At 39.8% G+C, this 23,579-nt stretch overlaps 1 pseudogene; it reads left to right on the top strand.

Annotated features, from left to right (window-relative positions):
* Positions 1 to 4,556: 4,556 nt before the first annotated feature.
* Positions 4,557 to 23,579, top strand: part of LOC129681036 (protein SET-like) — a 47,069-nt pseudogene continuing 28,046 nt past the window's right edge.

Here is a 23,579-nt window from a genome sequence, read left to right on the forward strand (position 1 = left end):
CATTTATATTAAAGTAATTTAGGCTCATGATAACTAAAAGACAGAAAACCAGTATTGGGTCAAGCAATATGAGTTAAATTGAAAGCTAGAGAAAAAAAAAAGGGGGGTAAAACCAGTGTAAACTGGCTTCTCCTCAGAAAGAAGCGAGAACAGATGTTCCTTCCCTTCTTTAAATGTGGTGTATGTAGATCTCAAGTTAGACAAATATTTGTTTTCTTTTCTTGGAAGCCTGTTTTTGTTTTCTTTTTTTTTTGTTTTGTTTTGTTTTGTTTTTGTTTTCATATTTTACACAGACAAAAGAAAATATTTTCTAAAATAAAGCAAGTGATGCTTTTTAAATCTTTGTTCAATAACCTGTTATTAGGCAATAAGAAATATTTAGGAAATGAAAAAAAAAAACTTTTCTCAGTGCAATTTCAGAAAATGCTACTCTTTACTAATGAATATTAATGGCTTCTTCTAAATAGACTAAGCATATTAGGTAAATTTATCATTCTCCATTTAAAACCATTTTTCTATCTTGATTCAATTCTGTTAGACTGTAACAATGTATCTTCTGATTCCACAGAAATACTTTGGATAGCTCTAGAGTTCCACTCTAATAACTTCCTTGGTGCTCAAGTATTTTACACAATGATCAAGGTTGAACTTGTTTTGTTCCAAGGGTAATAATTATTTTATATTACTCAGGCACAATAGGCCAGAGATCCTGATTCATTCACTCATCCATCCATTCAGTCATCATACATCAGCTGCCTTATAGATATGCCATATTGTGATAATTCTGAAAGAGAAAAATAGCAATGAATTGCACAATGACATCAAAACATTTACTGTTTACTAGGAAGGTGAAAATGCCTGAAAGCCCAAACTGCATTAACTGACAAAACAGAAACACAGAAAAACAATATGATTGTCCCTGGAAGGTGAAGGATGCCTGCCTTGCCCTCTCTAGTTATCTCTTGCCACTAAGACAGTGCTGGCCCATTGCAGCTGGTCTTGCATTTTGAATGGGATAAGAAAAAGAATTGCTGAAACATGAGCTTGAAGGATGGAGAATTCTGTTCCCTGAAAAATGCATTGTAAATGTTAAGAACCAAGGTCATCCTTGTAAATGATCTTTATTATTCTAACTCCTACCTCTTCAGCAACAGATAACCTCAGCATGGTCCTTAGCTCCTTTCTCCACACTCTCATGACACACATGTTTTAGAAACCTAGAACTTCTGCTCGGATGTGGCCTGTGGTAGCTCAGTAACCAAGTAGTTTTCCAAAGTAAGGGGGACACGGACTATTTCTAACAGGATCTCAAGGGCAGGCTGTTTGACACCTCCCCCCAGGGGAGGAGCAGTCTGTTAGGCCACAGAGGAGGACTTTGCAGCCAGCCCTGAAGATACCTGATAAAACAGGGACAGATGAAAGGGGAGGAGGTCCTCCCCTATCAGGGGACTTGGAAAGGGGCAGGGAGGAGACCAGGGAGGGAGTGTGGGGGTGGGGAGGGAATGAGGGAGCGGGATACAGCTGGGACACAGAGTTAACAAAATGTAACTAAAAAGAAAAAAAAATAAAATTAAATTAAAAAAAAAAAAAAAAAGAAACCATCCGTGAACTTATCGGCAAATGCAGTACAGGACCAGAAGGACTGGCTACACTGTGAAGCATCAAATGGGTACTGTTATTTCCAGGGGAATCACACTAGGGTGCTAAGTACATAGTTCCATGATACACGCATCCAGAACATACTTAGAATTCTGCAAGTTACCTTCAGGATGTGCAGCTGCTGCTTCTAACCATGGTAGTTAAGTGCTTCGTTTGGTAACGTGGTTTTGATATTTGAGCTGTTTCCTTTCAAAATGTTCAAAAAGGTAATGCAAATGTTTCTACTGAATATCCTAAAGATGGTGAATAATTTGAAATGGCAAGAGCGGTCATTTAGGGAGTCTGAACTAGCATTTTATTAAAATAGCTACCCTCTCTAATGTGATAGATTATTTTTAAAAGCTCACTGGTACAGCCGTCCTCATTAACTAACAGAGCTTCTGAATTGTCAGAAATTCCATCAAAGCTCAGCAAAAGGCGAGATTGACGACTTGAAAGCACAGGTTTCTTTTCTATCTGGAGGTTGTGGTTCTCAGTATATCACTTAGGTTGGTCTTACTCTTGGGCTCAAGCAATCCTCCTGGATCAGCTTTCAGAGTCACTAGGATGGTGGGCATTCTTGAAGATGCTTCACTTTACCATTTAGCATTGCAAATAGTTATTTTCTAGAAAATAGGGGCAGAAAGATTACTAGAATTCCTTAATGAAAACCATGCAGGTACCCATGAACTATGAAAAATAATGACATAATCTCTAACCTAAGTGTTATATGCTACACCTAAGTTAAAGGAGTATCCAACTCCTTGGATATGCAGTGGACTGGGGGAGGGGCATGGATGGAGAAGAGGGATTGGGAGGGTGGGATTGGGAGGTTGAGGGAGGGGCTTCAGGTGGGATGCAAAGTGAATAAACCGTAATTAATAAAAATAAAAATAAAATATACTTGAAAAAACATGATTTGACTCAGAAACAGGTATTCTCTTTGCTTATAAATGATTAAAATTCTTCTGTCTATAATTTGATATGTCATTGATGATTCCAATGTCATAGAATTAAAAAGACCAGGATCTTTTAATGTTCAGGAGAGGTTGTATTTTATACATAGTATCTTTTATGTTAATTATATGTTTCTTCTACTATTCAGAATAGTAAAATATATTGCTCTATTTCCAGTGGAGCCAAAAAATGAGTCAGCTTTTGAATCTCAAATTCCTACAGTTTTGGAAGAAAAAGTAAACTTTGAGAAATTATAGTGCAAAGAACACTAAAATGCCTTTATAGTCTACGAATGACATATTTCAGTGGTTCTCAATATGACTTTATTAAGAAACCATATTGACACATGTGACACATGACCTGTATGATAGAAGCCCAGAGTGTTTTCTAAATGAAGGCCTGTAGAGCAGATGAAGGAGACAACAAACTCCTGAGGGTTGGTCACTGACCTCCAAATGTACACTGTGGCATACATAAACACAGACAAACACACACACACACACACACATACACACACGAGAAATTAATAAAAATAAAGCATAAAGACTTTACCCAGCAGGGTGTCAAAGCAGATGAAAGAAGTGGGAGTTAAAGAAGAATGAAAAAAAAAAAAAAGAATAACCAAAAAAAAAAAAAAAAAAGAAGTGGGAGTTAGTAAGATCTGGGGAGCACAGGAGCTCCATAAGGAGATCAACAAAACCAAAATATTTGGGCCTGGGGTCTTTTCTGAGACTGATACTACAACCAAGGACCACGCACAGAGATAACCTAGAACCCTTGCATAGATGTAGCCTATGGCAGCTCAGGGTCTAAGTGCTTACCCTTCTAAAAGGAACAAAGGCTGTCTTTGACATGAACTCAGTGGCTGGCTCTTTGATCACCTCCCCCTGAGAGGAGAGTAGCTTTACCAGGCCACAGAGGAAGACAATGCAGCCAGTCCTGATGAGACATGATAGGTAGGGTCAGAGGGAAGAGGAGGAGGACCTCCCCTATCAGTGGACTTGGGGAGGGGCAGGGAGGAGATGAGGGAGAAAGGGTGGGATCAGGAGAGGACAAGGGAGGGGGCTACAGCTGGAATACAAAATGAATAAACTGTAATTAATAAAAAATTAATTTAAAAAGTAGCAATAAAGACATAATATGAAACAAGTTATAGAAGCAATAGATCTTTGTCTTCTTAAGTGTCAAAATTTTATGATTTTAACTTTGCTTTTAAAAAGTTGTTTGGTTCTATGTCAGGTCTAGGTCAGACACACCATATCCCAGTTACCAACACTGCTCTGCTGTGTCCTTAACTTGTCTCTTCAGTAGAGCAGTGATCATTTGCCACGCGTTCATTGTCCATCTACTTCTGATTCTGTGACAGGAACAGACATGAAGGAGTTTATTCCATTTCCTTTTTCTCACATAATGCTCAGTGCATTAAATTCTGTGGATACTGAATTGCCGTTTCTATGATGGGTAAACTATTACATGTTCTTTATCTTAACTAAAACATCACCGTAAGTTTTTATAATCACTGAATGCCTTGTCTATTTTACTTAACGTCTATATGCTTAGCTCTGTCTAGCTCATGGAGACACTGAGCCGAAAACTGTAGGTTTTAAACGGTTGAGATATGTGAGAACGGCTGTGTACAAGCATGTGCACGGCCTTCCTCCTCTGATAGCTGTGAAAATTGAAAAAAAAAAAGGGAATTTGATCTACAACTAAATATTCTAACATAGCTTCCAAATTAAAAAAAGAAAAAAAGTAAGTTAAGAATGAACCCCATAACTCTATCAGTGAAATTGAGACACGATGACATTGAACTATCAAGTTAAAATAAAAAAGTGGTCTTTTGTTTGTTTTACTTTCAGGCAGACAATTTGAGGTACAATAGAACTCAAAATCATCTAGCTTAAAACAGTTTAAGAGGAGACAGTTATCAAGTGCTTTGAAACCCCGAAAACACTGTAAGGATGGAGATTAAGAGGAGCAAGAGAAGCCAAGAGAAGCAGGCAGCAGAAGAGGACTTCATTTACCTCAAGTTTCTCCCTGGGCCAGCATCACTCTTACTTGTTAAAGAGGTAAATTCCTAGGCCCCTTCCTACATCACCTAATCAGTAACTCCAGGATTGGAGCAGCAACCACAGTTTGAGAGAACAGCAGCTGTTCTGAAGCTGCAGAATCCAGCTACTTTAGAAGGTCTGTTAATGTCTTACGTGCTGAAGTTCTGGTCTGCAACCAGCTTTGCTTGCTTATATCAATTTCTTAGAGCATCCTTCCATGATTTAAAAGCATATTAGAAATGCCTTTTTTTCATCATTTTGTTGGGAAAAAAAGAGAAATGGCAAAATCTTGGACAGAGGGGAAGGGCCCGAAACTAGAATCATGAGAACTGCTCTGGCCATCGCTTGATTTAAAGAAAGGAAAAGGAAACTGACCCAAGGACTGGAGGAGACCTCAGAAGGCTGAGGCTTCTCCTGATGCGCCAGCAGGCAATCTTTCCAGCAGTGGCTTATGAAAATTGTAAAATCCAATCTCTCCAACTATGCTACAACAAATGGATGTTCTTCTAGCCACAGTATTTATAGTAATGTACCATGATGGCAAGAGAAAATCAGTATGTGTATACATATTTAAATGCATATATGTATAAAATTGGTAATGTCTCATGGGGGAAAAAAACACTGAAAGAAAACACTTCGCCACAGAGGCAAACATAAAAGAAAGAAAATGGTGTTTAGCATGCAGGTGCATTGAAGAAGATTTGGCAGGTAAAGGGAGGCACAGGCCATTGTCCTGTGTCTGCTGGCAAATGAGTTTGCAAAGACGTGGGCAGTCAGGAACGAGAATGAGTGATGAGCTATGATATGCGTTACAGGCTATGGTACTTTGCATTTGAGCTCAACATTCCAGCAGAACTGACATTTGTTTCCATAGGGATCTCAGTAGTTTTGTAAGAACAACTGCCTATACTGATCCTCTGCTTGTATAGTATCTGTTCACCATCAGGAAATATACAATTAGTTTCATATGAAAAGTGGTAAGTTCTTTCGAAATGACTGACATTTTATACCTGGTATTATCCAAATATAAAAGCATTGGCTTAAAAGCATTGACATTGTGTTGTGAAAGGAGGCATATACACACTGTACTAACAAGGAATACAATTCCAAAGATGTATGGACTACAGGAAAACTATGTAAGTATATTAGGAAGCATGTGCAAAAATGTATATAAAATATTGTTCATGAGACTAATAAAACCACAAAGACAGAGCCCTTCATGAAAAAGACATATAAAACCACAAAACCAAGAAGTTAAGATAGAAAAAAAAACCACTTAAAACTTTCTGATTTAAAAAAAAAAAAAACAGCTTCTAAGCAGAAGCAAAAATAGCTACAAAGGAGAATTAACTGCAAATTGGTCAAGTACTTCCAACTGCAGCAATGAGCACTAAGTATTAACTAGAAAGGCTTCCACCTAGAACAGACTGCTCCCAGAAGGTCATCTGCTCAGAAAAGTAAAGAAAGACAGTCTCACTAAGTGAGGAATCAAGGATTTTAGTGCTCATAATTTTTTAAACACAAAATCTATTTTCAAACATTACCTAACCAATTGCAAGATAAGACAAAATAAAGGCTCTGTGGTTGAAGAAGGCACGCTGTGAAGAGATTCCTGATGATCACTCAGGTCTAAAGAGTGTATTCACAAAGCGCAATTCTGCAGCGTGTAAAGAAACAGCATGAATGTGAAATAAGAACAATTTGAACATAATGGACGAGGTCGAACTTTGCAGAGAGTGTCAAACAGTGTGTATGGAAGGCAGTTGTGATAACACAGAAATCCCTGATCACTACTTCTTTTTGGAACAGACAAAAAACATGGCTTGACTTCCAATATTGATGGCCTGGAACAGAAGGCTTATAAATTACTTGAAAGATACAGAGGAGATTGATAAGAGAATTAAAAAGCAGTATCTGTACCTTGAAAGCCGGAAAGGAGGAGAATAACACAAAGGGAAGAAATTAAAAAACATATGCCAAAACAAACAAAAAAAGAGTTCTGTATCAATGACTCAGAAAAATAGGAAACATTAGCAAAGATTTCAGAAAGAAAGCCAAATACATACAACAATAAATATAGGTAGGATAAATTTACCCATAAAAAGTAAAATCATTTAACTTTTGTGTTGTATACAAAGATTTAGTTTACAAATATAATCAAGATAAAAACAAAACAATGTATAAAGTCTGAATCATAAAAGTGAAGGTAACAATTTTTTAAAAAAGGAAAGGTAAAAATGGGGAGACCTAACATTATAGAATGAATGTCAGTACTCTATGTCACAACAAACATTTGAGTAGGGTGGCAAGCAGTATTTCCACAACAGAAATAACTTTCATGACATTGACAGTCATACAGAAAATAAAGAGAAAAGCAATAGAAAAATAATAGTAGTTTATAAATTTAGCATGCCTTTCCCTTTGGAGAGTTTGCAGGGAAAGGAGATGTGATAGTTAGGTAATAGAAAGTAATGTGCTTTTACGCTTGACTTTCTGGGAAAAAGACTAGCTATTGACAAGCTGGGGGGCAAAGGCATTTTAATGACACATTGGCTAACCATAGACAAGTATAGTAGAGCCCTTGTGCCCAGCTTAGTAGCACACAGCTGAAGTCTAGAACTTCAGAGATGGAGATAGGAGGACCAGGAGTTCAAGGTCAGCTTTGACTATATAGGGGGGTTGAGGTTAACCTGGGCTACTTAACCATGCCCCCATCAAAAGAGAAAGGGAGCCATGCCACATATCTAATACCACAGTATGTAGTTTCCAAACTGATTCACTTAAACAACAGTAACGGCTACAACCTACAGGCACCGACAGGCACCGTCAGCACGCAGTGAATAAGAAACCGGATGGTAGGCCTGGAGGTACAGCGTGGTGGTAGAGCGCTTGGCCAACCACACAATGCCCTGGACTCCATTCCTAGCAGTTACAATATAAAGCCGTTTCTTAATATGTTTTAAGGAAAAGTGAGGACTTACTGAATACAAACATACTGGGAAAAGTCTGCCCGTGTTTACTGAACTGCGGATGAAAGGGCTGACAGTAGTCAGGCTAAGGAAGGCGTGTGCTAAAGGTGTGGCAAGGAGGCACATCAGCAATTTAATAATAGCTCTTAGCTAGTTCAGACTACAAAATAATGCTCATTTGCATTTTGTTTCCGTAAAGAACTTGAATTCTATCCTTAGCAGACAGAAGTAGTTCCTTATTGCATTTGAGGGATTGCATTTCTTACGGGTATAGATCTGCAACGTCCATTTCTTTCCGACTGTCGAAGGTAATTGCCTTCACAGTGATATGAACGCTAAGAGAAACAAATTCTGGGATTAATCTTAGAATCATTGTATTAGCAGCACCCTCAATCACAATATTGGGTTACATATATTTGAGCTTTGGAACTGCATTAGAGCTTTGCTGGAAAACTGCTGTCATTAGATGCCATTAATCATTAATATCCATTGAGTCACAACAACAACAACAATAACAAAAAATGGTTTGCTGACAGTCAGGAAGCCAGGCATTCAAAGCAGAGCAAGAAACATGGCATCATTACTCTCCCTTGACACTGAGTTGCTGTTAAGAGCATAGCATACATTTTAATATCTGCAGTGATGGGCAAAGTCTTAGCCTGAAGATGAATTGTGTGTCTGCCATGAAGCAGGGACAAGCTTTACTGTTCTGGTCAACTGACATATTTTTTTTTGTTTCCTGTTCAGTTACCTTTATTTTGTTTTAAATAAGACGCTGTAAGTTCTCTGCCTCACACAACAGACAGATCTGGCCTATAACATGATACTTGTGAGAGATTTCTATTCATAAATCTCCCAAGAAGTGTCAGCCTGTCTGTAGGGGTTTGCATTTCAGAATGCTGAGTCCATGGGTTTCCTTCATGTGTGTCTGAGGAATGCCACAGGGGTGAGGAAGGCAGGAGGTATATAGTCAGAAAAGCCACTTCAGTCAGCCCTGAGCCATCTTCTCCACTGACTTTCTTCTGCCCTCTCTCGTGGCAAACAGACTGGAATTACTCCTGGAGCATCAGCTTCCCCAGTTCCAGACACAAGTGACCATAAGAGAACCATGGTATACAGGGACAGGAGAAACCCAACAGCGTCTTACCCGACTACTTTATTTGTGGCTGAAGTGGCGGTGTTTGAAGAAGTCACAGGACTTCTTCTGTTCCGTGACACAGGAACAGACAAGACAGAGTCTGATTCTTCTTAGTTCCTGATGTAATTATTGTCTCTAGCCAGGGAAAAATCAGTTTCTAGCTTTTCCTAACCCAGATAAATTTCAAGTGTAGAATGTGACTCAGTGTCTATTACCGCATAACCAATTAGTACTAATTTGAGTGCAAAACAACTCTCACTTATTAAGTCATAGTATTCTAGGCCAGAATTCTTAGGATGGCAAGGAGCGACTCAACCCCAGGTTCTCCTTACACTTAAATCAAGGTATTAGGCAAGCCAGGGAATTCTCCACTGGATACTGGGGTCTTTCCAAAGCTCAGGTCATTGTGGCAAGATTGCATTTCTTATATAGGTATAGGTCTGCAATCTCCATTTCTTCCTGGCTGTCAAATGAGAGATTTATCCAAAATCTACAGGAAGAGAACTTCCTTTTTGCCATGTGGTCCTTTAATGTTCAAAGTTGAGAAGGAAGAATTTGGGCTCAGAGTAGCTGCCTGGCCTAGTCACAGTTTCCAGGACAGAAGGAGAAAAAGGGAGACAGAGGGAAAGAGGACAAAGAACGTTTTGCAGTTTCAATCTTCTCATCCTTCATGTCTCCCAGATTGTTCTCTTCCCAAGAAAAAGCCACTCATCAGTGGAGTTCTCATAATTAGCACAGACCAGCCCAGAAGAGCCGCCCCTTTTTAAGCCAGCTCTGTCATCTAACATACCCGAACAATCGTTATATTCAAGGTCTCCTCTACACTCAAGGCCTACATCGCCTTAGAATTTTGACTTTCAAAGAACCCTAGCAACCCAGTAGCTGCCATGCTGCTGGCCCAGCTGTGCACTCGAATGAGCTGAAATAGAAGTGCACATTGCCACTAAGCATATTTCTGAGGACACTGCTTTTGAAGACTACCAGTATACAGACTAATGCCCATGAAAGTGTTTGCTCACTCACCAAATTTTAAACAATTTTTTTTCAGAAGCTTATAAAGCTTTATGTAAGGGGGAGCTACCAAGACTGAATGACATGGGGTTATTGAGGGAAACAGGGCTATGTCATAATTTCTGGCTTGAGATTATATATATATATATATATCAAGTACTCAGAGTTCTTTCTTCTTATGAAAGAGTTATATTCTGATCTCCCTGTCATCATGAAGATGAAAGGAGTTACAAATGATGGCTTTGCCAAGTGCAGGACAATGCTTCATCTATAATGATCTTGAGGCTGCCTTTTTTGAACTAATGTACTCCGCATTCATTACATAGACCAAAATATGTCAGGAGATGCTGGCAGTTGTCCGGTCTGCCCATTTCTATGGTTACAGTTCTATTTCACATACAGCTCAATTTCACCTTTCTGCTGCTCCCATTCACTATGTCCAGGCCTCTATTTTCCCTTTTCAACTCACCTAGCATGCACAGTAAGTTTAATGTCTGATGGTCTGCTACTGGGGACAACCCAAGCTTCTAAACCCACCCTTATTCCCCTTTTCCTTTTTCAGTTTCCTCTAAGAAGTGTCAAACCTCTGCTCTGTCTACAATAGCCAATTTCGTTCTTTCCCTTTTACTGCACTAACTTTGTTTATTTGCTTTGTTTGTACTAGCTAGGTAGTAAGTCTATTGAAGGCATGGGTATTGTTTTCTTTGGGGGAATGTATTTCATTAACTGTGCTTTCTGAACAGCAGGATCTCTCAGATTTGTTAACTGCAAGATGGGCTTTTTGACCCTGTTTTATCAGGTATCTTCAAGGCTGGCTGCAAAGTCCTCCTCTGTGGCCTAACAGGACTGCTCCTCCCCTGGGGGGGGGGGGGTAGGTCAAAGAGCCTGCCCTTGAGATCCTGTTAGAAATAGTCCTTGTTCCCCTTACTTTGGAAAACTACTTGGTTACTGAGCTACCACGGGCCCAAGGGGCAGGGAGGGAGTTGGGGAGGGGGAGGGAATGAGGGAGCGGGATACAGCTGGGACACAGAGTTAACAAATTGTAACTAAAAAGAAAAATAAAAATTTAAAGAAAGAAAGAAAGAAAGAAAGAAAGAAAGAAAGAAAGAAAGAAAGAAAGAAAGAAAGAAAGAAAGAAAGAAAGTTTCTATGAACATAAAAAAAAAAGATGGGCTTTTTGGTATTACCTTTTGCCATGTAAACTAACAGAATATTGACTTATCCTCTATTTGGATTAAAAGAACAAACTCGCTCACAGAAAATACTTTATGATAAACTGCCCTCCTGAAAAGTCGTATCTCTACATAGCTGACTACTTACTCATCTCTTTGGAAGTAAATTAATGCTTCAGGAGATGAGGCTCAGCAGTAAAGATTATTCTTCATCTTTAGGGTACAACAGTGCCACTGGAATGTTCCATGCCCAGAACTAGGGTAAATTTGCTTGTAATTTTCTTTTATAAATTTCTTTTGCTTGCATTTTCTTTCTTTCTGTCTTTCCTCCTTCCTTCCTCTTTCTGCCTTCCTTACTTCTTTCCCTTCCCTCTCCTGTCCTTCTTCCTTCGTTCCTTCCTTCCTTTATTTTTTAGAAACAGGATTTTTCTGTGTAGCCCTTTCTGTTATAGAACTCTCTATAGACCAGGCTAGCTCCAAACTCAAAGACCTGCCTGTCTTTGCCTCCTGAAGGCTGGGTTTAAAGGCATATACCACCATGCCTGGTACACCAAGCATTTTCAATCTGAATTTTTCTGCCTTCATTACAGGAGTATTTTTTCATATTGGAATTTTTATCTTCAGTTCTTCCTTTTCTACTAAAGATCGCTGGTATCCATGTACTGGATCATCTTCATTATGAGTACCTAGTTTTGATAGTTTTGTCTTTTCATTGATGTTGGTGGTTATCTACTTCCCCTTGTTATTAATTCCATCATCAATGATGCTGGATCTGGCACTTGATATTTCTCTACATTTAGTCTGTGGTTACGAGATTCTAGTTCTCAAAATGTTTCTGTAGGTTTACAAATTTCCTTTGTATCTCATTCTGTTCTATCAGGTTGCTATTTTCAAACTGTTTATCAGACTTTTTTTTCACTAAGTAGTCTATGATGTTAAGTAAACAGTCATGGAAGATTCAAGCTAATTCTCTCACTCTCCCCTGCTTTGTCATGATCTTGCAATGGCTCCATATCTCTGCTGTGACAACCTTTGCCAGGTTTAAACTCTATGAGAGCTGCAGGAATCACCTGACTCCATTAATGTATTTCTCTCCTGACCACTTTCCAACCCCTGCTTCCCTTTAGGGAACAGTTCCCTGCTCATCATGGTGCTTTCCCACTTTTGTAAGTTAACAACTCACATCTTAGTAAGTAGATTCTCCAAGAAATGTTCTCTGGCTAAAAACTTTGCATCTCCTGTCGTTCTTGCTAGGACCCAGGCTAATGCACTTAGATTTACATCAAAATATGCAAACTGTGCCTCTGTCTTCCTCCTCCCCTATTCTTCCCCCTGGTGTGTGTGTGTGTGTGTGTGTGTGTGTGTGTGTGTGTGTGTGAAAGTACCCACATGTAGGCCAGAGGGCTATGTTGGCTGTCTTTATCAACTGATCTATTTTGAGACAGGATCTTTCGTTGGACCCAGTGCTCACTCACTGGTTAGACTTGCTGGCCAACAAGTTCCAGGGATCCACCTGTGTTTACCCTCCTACTCCCTTCATGATGCCCACAACCACACCTGGCTTTTTTGCATGGGTGTTGGGGGACCAAACACTTCTCTTCATGCATGCATGGCTAGCAGACTGAGCCTTCTCTCCAGGCCCAAGGTGTCAGCTTTTGTTTTTCAAGATGGCTGTGGTCGGTTGGTTAGGTTGGTGGTCTTCTCCTCCTCCTCCTCCTCCTCCTCCTCCTCCTCCTCCTCCTCCTCCTCCTCCTCCTCCTTCTTCATCTGTTTATTTACTGTGAATGATAGTTTTCTTGATATTTGATTCTTACTTTTTCTCATTATCTCACAATAATCCTTCTATTATTGTGTCCATAAATTTCTCCTAAAATGCTAATGTATATTGACCTCTCCCTGTAGAGGAATTTCAATCTAGCAATATGGCTGCTCTCCCAAGGGAGCACATTCAAAAACCTCTTTCATCTATGTGATCCAGGTGGAATACAGACACAACCTAGTTTACAATCTGCCTGAAATACAGATACATCCCTAGTATATACCTTTAATCCCAAACAATGAAGGTAAGGTTAGTTTATAAAAGGAAGCAGTCGTGTTTGAAAGTATCTAATTGAGGGGCAGACAAAGTGACAAATAAGAGAAAGATTTAAGAGAGTAAGTCAGAAATAGGATACGCCCAACTCTCACAAGAACCGACAGGAAAGACAGGCTAGTAGTGCAGGGGGGGATCCAAGATGGCGGTGACCAGCAGGCACCGTATTCAGAGGAACTGAAACTCCGAATTGGTGAGTCGAGGAGCTGTGGGACCCAAAACAACTGTACAAGGAGTCCGGGGAGAAGGGGGACAAACCCCGATCTGAGTCTAATAGGACACAGGTTAACCGCGGACGTCTCCGTGGACTTCTGGGGAATTGATTCCCGGGCACTTCCCCGTGCGGGCGGGCAGAAGCAGTGGCGGAGGTGGCCAAGCCAGCAATGGCAGCAGAGGAGGCGGAGGTACAGCAGCCAACAGGGAAGCTGCAGCGGAGTTACCAGAGCTCCTGGAACCAGCAGCTGAAGCAGAGGAGGCACCCCACAGCGCCCACAGCTTGCCTGCACACAGTGCTGCCTGCCCCAAGCACAGATCTCCCTCCTTGATATTTGAGTCTGAGAACACTCAAACCCCCAACATTTCCCCCACGATCTCCAATCACCAGCCTTCCCTGAGGGGGAAGCAACAGAGGAAGCACATAGCCCTTAGCAACTCAGAGAGCAGAGCCCAGCCTGCTCTGCTCACAGCTTCTAGCACAGAGCACAGGCCTGGACACACAGAGTTCACAACAGAGTACTTGTCCTGCCCGCAGTGTCAGCCACAGGCCTCAGAGTCTAGCCTGCAGAACCCACCACAGACTGGAGACCACTGGGTTTTCAGAAAACCTGTGCAGGTGCTTTGTGCCCACAATCTGCGCCAGCATCCACATCCCCTCCTGCGCTTGCTCCCAACCCCCATATCCCAAGCACCTACACTCTCTAGCACCCACCTTCAAGATGCAAGCACGCACACACACACACACACACATATACTCGTACTCCTCCCCCCCCCCGCAATAACGAATCTGCGCCAGCGGTTTTCCTCCCTTAGGTAAAACAACGTAAGCAGCAACACACACTCTCAACTTCCCTCATCATCCAGAATAATACTCCAGAGTCCAGAGAAAGACAGTTCCAGTCTGAAGTTCAGACTCAAGGAAAAAATAGTGAAGATCTCATATAAGCAAATGGCCAAAGGTAGGCGTAATAACTCACTCAACAAAAATCAGGACACCATGGACCCACCAGCAACCCCCAAATTCAATGGATATTTTAATTCAGCAGAAACACAGGAAAATGACTTTAAAGCTATACTTATGCAGTTATTAGAGGAACAAAAAGAGGAAATGAACAGAGCTCTCAAAGAAATACAGAAGACTATAACTGCCCACGTACAGGAACAATTAGAGACATATAGAGAAGAAACAAACAAAAAAAAAATAGGAGCCACATTCACTCAGATAAAGGAAATGGTACAAAGCATGAAAACAGAATTAGAATCTATAAAGAAAACACAAAGAGAGAAAACCCTGGAACTGGAGAACATAGAGAAAAGATCAGGAACCACAAAGGTAAGCATCACCAATAGATTACAAGAGATGGAAGAGAGAATTTCAGGTGTTAAAGATACACTGGCTGAAATTGAATCCTCCCTGAAAGAAAAGGTAAAATCAGAAAAATTCCGAACACAAAACATTCAAGAAATTAAGGATGCCATGAAAAGACGAAACCTAAGAATAATAGGGATAGATGAAAGAGAAGACTCCAGGTTCCAAGGTCTGGAAAGCATTTTTAAGAAATCATAGAAGAAAATTTTCCCAACTTAAAGAAAGAGATGTCCATAACATACAAGAAGCCTACAGAACGCCAAATAGACTAGACCAGAAAAGAAATACTTCACATCACATCATAGTCAAAACACTAAACCTACAAAATAAAGAAAAAATATTAAAGGCAGCAAGGGAAAAAGGTCAAGTAACATGAAGGTAGACCAATCAGAATCACACCAGACTTCTCATCAGAAACTATGAAGGCTAGAAGGGCCTGGGCAGAAGTCATGCAATCTTTAAAGGAACACAGATGCCAACCCAGACTACTATACCCAGCAAAACTTTCAATCAACATAGATGGAGGAAACAAAATATTCCATGATAAAACTAAATTTAAGCAATATCTACACAGCAACTTAGCCCTACAGAAGATACTAGAAGGAAAACTCCAATCCAATGAAAACAACTACACCAAAGAAAATATAGGATACAGATAATTTCCTAACAAAACTTAAAAAAAAAAAAAAAAGCAATGAATCCTAGTAAGACCACCAACTCCACAATAAAAGGAACTAACAGTTATTGGTCATTATTATCTATCAACATAAGTGGTCTCAACTCTCCAATAAAAAGACACAGACTAACAGAATGGTTGCAGAAACAGGATCCAACATTCTGCTGCATCCAAGAAACACACCTATACAACAAAGATAAACAGTACCTCAGAGTAAAGGGCTGGAAAAATGTTTTTCAAGCAAATGGACCCAGAAAACAAGCTAGAGTAGCTATCCTAATATCTAATAAAATAAACTTTCAACCAAAATTAATCAAAAAAGATGAAGATGGACACTTCCTTCTCATCAAAGGAACATTCCAACAGGAGGACATCACAATTTTGAACATCTATGCCCCAAATACAAGACCACCCACATTTGTAAATGAAACATTATTAAAGCTGAAATCACACATTGATCCCAACACCTTAATAGTGGGAGACTTCAACACTCTACTCTCACCAAGGAACAGGTCATCCGGTCAGAAGCAAAACAGGGAAACAAGGGCACTTATAGAGGCCCTAAATCAAATGGACCTAAAAGATGTCTACAGAACTTTCCACACCAACTCGAAAGAACATACCTTCTTTTCAGCACCTCATGGAACCTTCTCCAAAATAGACCATATAGTTGGTCACAAAGCAAACCTCAAGAGATACAAGAATATTGAAATAATCCCTTGTATCCTATCTGACTATCATGGTCTAAAGCTGGACCTCAACCGTAACAGAAACAGCAAAAAGCCTGCACATACATGGAAACTGAACGACTTGCTACTCAATGACAGCTTGGTTAAGGTAGAAATAAAGAAAGAAATTAAAGACTTCCTAGAATTCAATGAAAATGAAAGCACAACATACCCAAACTGCATAGTACTGGCATAGAAACAGAATGGTGGATCAATGGAACTGAACAGAGGACCCAAAAGTAAACCCACACACTTATGGACACATGATCTTTGATAAAAGATGCCAAAACCATACAATGGAAAAAAGATAGCATCTTCAACAAATGGTGCTGGTCCAACTGGATGTCTACATGTAGAAAACTGCGAATAGATCCATACTTATCACCCTGCACAAAACTAAAGTTGAGGTGAATCAAAGACCTCACCATAAAACCAGACATATTAAATCAGTTAGAAAAAAAAATGGGGAAGAGCCTAGAACTCATTGGCACAGGAGACAACTTCCTGAATAGAACACCAACAACACAGGCTCTAAGAGCAACAATCCATAAACGGGACCTCATGAAACTGAAAAGCTTCTGTAAAGCAAAGGACACTGTCATCAAAACAAAGCGACTGCCTACAGATTGGGAAAGAATCTTCACCAACCCTTTATCTGACAGAGGACTCATATCCAGTATATATAAAGAAGTAAAGAAGCTGAAAAGCAGCAAACCAAGTAATCCACTTAAAAAAATGGGGAACAGACCTAAACAGAGAACTCTCTGTAGAGGAATATCGAATGGCAGAGAAGCTTTTAAAGAAATGCTCAACCTCATTAACCATCAGGGAAATGCAAATCAAAACGACCTTGAGATTTCACCTTACACCCATCAGAATGGCCAAGATCATAAACTCAAGTGACAACACATGCTGGAGAGGTTGTGGAGAAAGGGGAACCCTTCTCTACTGCTGGTGGGAATGTAAACTTGTACAACCACTCTGGAAATCAATCTGGCCCTTTCTCAGACAACTAGGAATTGCACTTCCTCAAAATCCAGCCATACCACTCCTAGGCATATATCCAAAAGGGGCTCAAGTACACAATAAGGACATTTGCTCAACCATGTTTGTAGCAGCTTTATTTGTAATAGCCAGAAGCTGGAAACAGCCCAGATGCCCCTCAATTGAAGAATGGATGCAGAAGTTGTGGTACATCTATACAATGGAGTATTACTCAGCAATGAATAATAAGGAAATCATGAAATTTGCAGGTAAATGGTGGGACCTGGAAAGGATCATCCTGAGTGAGTTGTCCCAGAAGCAAAAAGACACACACGGTATATACTCACTCATATAAAAATACAACATAGGATAAACCCGCTAAAATCTGTACATCTAAACAAACTAAGCAAAAGAGAGGACCCTAACTAAAATGCTCAATCCCCATCTTGAAAAGCAAAGAGGATGGACATCAGAAGAAGAAAACAGGAAACAACCTAGGAACCTGCCACAGAGGACCTCTGAAAACCAGAAGAAGAAAACAGGAAACAACCTAGGAACCTGCCACAGAGGGCCTCTGAAAGCCTCTGCCCTGCAGACTATCAAAGCAGATGCTGAGCCTGATGGCCAACTGTCCGGCAGAGTGAATGGAATTTTAGGTAAGAAGTGGGAAATAGCAAGAGCTGGAGAGGACAGGAACTCCACAAGGAGAGCAAAAGAACAAGAAAATTTGAACACAGGGAACTTCCCAGAGACTCATACTCCAACCAAGGACTATTCATGGAGATAACCTAGAACCCCTGCACAGATGTAGCCCATGGCAGTTCAGTGTCCAAGTAGGTTACATAATAATGGGAAGAGAGACTGCCTCTGATATAATCTGATTGGCCTGCTCTTTGATCACCTCCCTCTGAGGGGGGAGCAGCCTTACCAGGCCACAGAAGATGACAATGCAGCCACTTCTGATGAGAACTGATAGACTAAGATAAGAAAGAAGGAGAGGAGGACCTCCCCTATCAGTGGACTTGGGGAGTGGCATGCATGCAGAAAGGGGAGGGAGGGTGAGTTCGGGAGGGGAAGAGGGAGGGGCTTACGTGGGGATACAAAATGAATAAAGTGTAATTAATAAAAGTTAAATAAAAAATTTAAAAAAATTAAATTAAATTAATAATGTGAATAAATATATAAAAAAGAAAAAAAAATCAGAAGCCCTCCTGTATACCAAAGACAAAAGGGCCAAGAAAGAAATCAGGGAAACAACACCCTTCACAATAGCCACTAATAACATAAAATACCTTCGGGTGACTATAACCAAGCAAGTGAAAGACCTGTTTGAAAAAAACTTCAAGTCTCTGATGAAAGAAATTCAAGAAGATACCAGAAGATGGAAAAATCTCCCATGCTCATGGATTGGTAGGATTAACATAGTGAAAATGGCCAACCTGCCAAAGGCAATCTACAAATTCAATGCAATTCATCAAAATACCAACTCAGTTCTTTACAAACCTTGAAAGAAAAGGTCTCAAAAAAACCAGAATCCCCAAAACAATCCTGTACAACAACAGATCATCTGGAGGTATCTCCATCCCCGATCTCAAGCTGTACTACAGAGCAATAGTAATAAAAACTGCATGGTATTGGCATAGAAACAGAAAAGAGGATCAATGGAACTGAATAGAAGACCCAGAAATAAACCCACACACCTATGAACACTTGATTTTTTACAAAGAAGCCAAAACCATTCAATGGAAAAAAGACAGCATCTTCAACAAATGGTGCTGGTCCAACTGGATGTCTGCATGCAGAAAAATGAAAATAGATCCATATTTATCACCCTGCACAAAACTAAAGTCCAAGTGGATCAAAGATCTCAACATAAAACCAGATACTCTAAATCAGTTAGAAGAAAAACTGGGGAACAACCTAGAACTCATTGGCACAGGAGACAACTTCCTGAACAGAACACCAACAGCACAAACTCTAAAAGCAACAATCAATAAATGGGACCTCATGAAACTGAAAAGCTTCTGTAAAGCAAAAGACACTGTCGTCAGAACAAAGTGACAGCCTACAGACTGGGAAAGGATCTTCACCAACCCTTTATCTGACAGAGGGCTAATATCCAGTATATATAAAGAACTAAAGAAGTTGGGATGCAACAAATCAAGTAATCCAATTAAAAAATGGGGCACGGTTGCTCTCCTTGTGGAGTTCCTGTCCACTCCAGCTCTTACTATTTCCCACTTCTTACAGAAAATTTGAACACAGGGAACTTCCCAGAGACTCATACTCTAACCAAGGACTATCCATGGAGATAACCTAGAACCCTGACAATGCAGCCACTTCTGATGAGAACTGATAGACTAAGATCAGAAAGAAGGAGAGGGGGATCTCCCCTATCAGTGGACTTGGGGAGGGGCATGCATGCAGAAAGGGGGGAGGGTGGGACTGGAAGGGGCTTATGGGGGGATACAAAATGAATAAAGTGTAATTAATAAAAGTTAAATAAAAATTTTTTAAAAAAAGAAAAAAAATGGTGCACGGAGTTAAACAGAGAACTCTCTGAAGAGGATTGTAGAATGGCAGAGAAACAAAGAAATGCTCAGCATCCTTAGTCATCAGGGAAATGCAAATGAAAAGGACCCTGAGATTTCACCTTACACCCATCAGAATGGCTAAGATGAATAACTCAAGTGACAAACATGCTGGAGAGAATGTAGAAAAAGGGGAACCCTCCTCCATTGCTGGTGGGAATGCAAACTTATACAACCACTTTGGAAATCAATCTGGCGCTTTCTCAGACAAATAGGAAGAGTGATTCCTCAAGATCCAGCTATACCACTCCTAGGCATACATCCAAAAGATGCTCAAGTACACAACAAGGACATTTGCTCAGCCATGTTTATAGCAACTTTATTCGTAATAGGCAGAACCTGGAAACAACCCAGTTGTTACTCAGTTGACGAATGGATACAGAAATTGTGGTGCTTTTACACAATGGAATACTACTCAGCAATTAAAAACAAGGAAATCATGAAATTTGCAGACAAATGGTGGAACCTAGAATCGATCATCCTGAGTGAGGTATCCCAAAAGCAGAAAGACACACATGGTATATACTCACTTATATAGACCTATAAGATAGGATAAATATACTGAAATCTATACACCTAAAGAAGATAAACAAGAAAGACAACCAATCCTCACTTAGAAAGACAAATGAAATGGACACTGGATGTAGGAGAAAACAAGTAACAGGATAGGAGCCTACAGCACAGGGCCTCTGAAAGACTCTACCTAGCAGTGTATCAAAGCAGATATTAAGACTCATAACCAAACCTTCGACAGAGTGCATGGAATCTTATGAAAGAAGGGGGAGTTAGTAAAACCTGGAGAGTACAGGAGCGCCACAAGGACCAAATATATCAGGGTACAGAGGTCTTTCATAAGACTGTTTCTCCAACCAAGGACCATGTATGGATATAACTAGAACCCCTGCTTGGATATAGCCCAGGGTAGCTCAGTGTCCAAATGCATTCTCTAATAAGGGGAACAGGGATATTCCTGACATGAACTCAACAGCCAGCTCTTCCACTCCTCCCCGCCCCCCCCCCAGCAAGGTAGGAGCAGCCTTGCTAGGCCACAGAAGAAGACATTGCAGCCAGGCCTGAAGAGACGTGATAAGATAGGGTCAGATGGAAGGGGAGGAGGTCCTCCCCTAGTAGTGGACTTGGAAAGGGGCAGGAAGGAGATGAGGAAGGGAGGGTGGGATTAGTTGGGAAGGAGGGAGGGGGCTATGGCTATGATACAAAGTAAATTATATTAAAATTATATTTTATATTAACCTGTGAGTAATATAAAAAAAATTAAAAATTTGCAAAAAAAAGAGTAGTACAGGGAGAGAGGAAGCTTCTTTTGGGGTTTTTTGTTATGTTTTGTTTTCTATTTTTTGTATTTTTACTGAGAGTTTCTTACTGGGACAGAGCTAGCTTGCAGAAAGAACAAGCTAGATGCAGGTAAAGACAGAATGAGCCAGAGAATGAGAAAGAGCCAGAAGATGAAAACATATTGCCAGAATTAGTTTGAGGCCAGGCAGAACAATTCTGTCAGAAGCCAAGAGGAACCAATTTGAATCAGGCAGCTTGGAGAGGAGTTTGGGGCAGAACAGCTGAGTCGATGCAGCCAGTGAGAGTTCAGAGAGAGCTAGAAAGGCTGGAGAATGGCTCTCATCCACATCTGAGACAATGAAAACAACCTTTACATCTCTCTTTATTTGCTTTCTAAGCTGGTGGTACATTGACCATTATAGTAAGAATATTATCTTGGCAACCTCTCTTACCAAAGTGAAAGGAAAAGCCTTCCTACTGTTGTCCTTGCTTCAACTGTGTTTAATGAGTCATTGAATCACAAGAGGTGCTCCAAGGACACTCTTCTACACTGCTATGTTTTGTTTTGTTTTGTTTTGCCACTTATATATGTGAGTAGCCAGGGTGGCTGTAGTTCCTGTGTCATTACCAACCTTAATTGGTATCTAATTTCAATTCTTCAGAAAAATCCTATGTGTGTCCAATAATTTAATAGGGAAAAAGTGTCCTCATGACATGCAGTTAAACAGCACTTGATCTAATCAGCGGCTTTATACATGTTTATGTTGATAACTGGTATCCTAAGGCCATCCTGCTGAAAGTTGGACATAGCTTACATCGTTTTTCTGTATGCTGTAGAAAAGACAGTTTTGTTTTCACCTTTTCCAGTATTTTAGCAAGGGTATGGGATATACCACAGTGTCTGTTATACAGGTGACACCAAATTGCTTCTTTTTTTAATTTATTTATTTTTTTATATTAATCACAGGTTATTTACTTTGTATCCCATATTGTTTCTTACTTATCGTATGTTATACTAATCTAATCACAAATATGATGTGTACTATGCTGTTGGGATACCATTTCCTGTGTTTCCACAGGAATAATGATGTTGGCATAGACAACACCTAGGTACTCTCCTAAGAGCTCCAAAAGAAAAATAGAACCTATCCTGATTTCTACCTGTCACTGTCATAGCACACAAGAGAAACTGTTGTGTCGCCTTTACTAATAGTGCCCATTCGAGACAGCCACAAGAGTCGCTGCATTGGAGTATGATTTGCAACTCACCAGTCATGGAGATTCTCTTCGTCCCCAGTGTTCTCAGTCATGACATCAAGATATTGGAAGAGAAGTAACTGTCCGTTGAGCATGAGTAATATAGAGCAACAGATAAATAGGGTTTTCACTTTGAATGTTCTGAACTTTATCTGCTCCCTTCTGCACCCCCTGCTTTGCCTATCTACCAAGATTTGCTCTAAGTAAGGATGTTGCAACAGTAATGGGGGACCTTGAATTTAAATCAATGTCATATTTTTCTGGAGAAATTTCACTCTAAGCCTTAAATTCAAAAGTAGAATAAATGGCTTATTGGCGGTTGCAGACAATCAGAATATGGAGAATAGTCCCTGAAAACCTGAGAAGAGCCAAAATATACCTGGAAAATGTTAGCTTAAGAAAAGCATCAGTTATTTTTTTCTATGCTTTAGGAATATTTTTTTTTCAGTCCAATGGCATGGAAAAATAATTGATGGTTTTTCTTAAGCTAACATTTTTCTTATATCTCAAGTTTTCAAATATATTAATTTTACTTCTGTTTTCACTATAGAATACATCATTCCTGAATCCCAATCTTCTATTAAACCATGATGCACTGTGTAGCATACTAAAACCATGATTGCATGCTATGCTCACTTGTTTTCTCTGTGGTGACGTTCTATAGACTTCTGTTTGTATGTTCATCTATATAGAAGAACGTTCTTGAAATGGATGATGTCATGATTCTGTTTGTCATATGGTACAAAAAAATTGTATTTATCAAATAAATGGTATTTAAAATGACAACCTATAATTGAAATGTGCAATACAGCACTTACCTTAAATTATGGTGGAATGCCATAAAAGAAGTACATTGTCACATTATTCAGAATTCATTAAAAGGCTTAAGGAGAAATAATGTAAATACTGAATATTTGCAGTTTTTCAGCTATGCAGTTAAGTTTATCACTATAAAGTTTACAAGTTAGAATCTCAGCAGCCAGACTTCCGCTTCCAAGAAACATGCACTATCCATTTAGCTAAGCCAGCACAGTGAACCGGTTTTCTCTGCACCATTGTTTTTACTTTAATCCTAGTTTAATCCAGGTTAATCCTAGTGTTGAAAGCACATCAGACAAATGAGTGAGGTAAATATTTTTTTGGATGTGTAACATATAGATTTATCTTTTAATTGCCAGAGGGCCCACAAATGCATGGTCAAGCTAATTCTGGAGCAGAACGAAATAAAAACAAACAGGTTCACGTTTAATGCTGGATAAATGGGAAACACAAGCTCCGACTTCGACTTCCTCTTGTGTTGTTCAAGTGTCTGTCTTATTTGGATACATATCTTTGTGTCAGTGCATTTAGGCAGCATTTCTAGAATTGATCCCTCTCCTTTCTTCTCTAACTGTTCGGATTTGATGCTTAGATTTTGACCATGTCTTTCTCCATAGC

This window comes from Psammomys obesus, unplaced genomic scaffold (assembly GCF_907164565.1).
Source record: "Psammomys obesus unplaced genomic scaffold, mPsaObe1.curated_primary_1811, whole genome shotgun sequence".
NCBI lineage: Eukaryota > Metazoa > Chordata > Mammalia > Rodentia > Muridae > Psammomys > Psammomys obesus.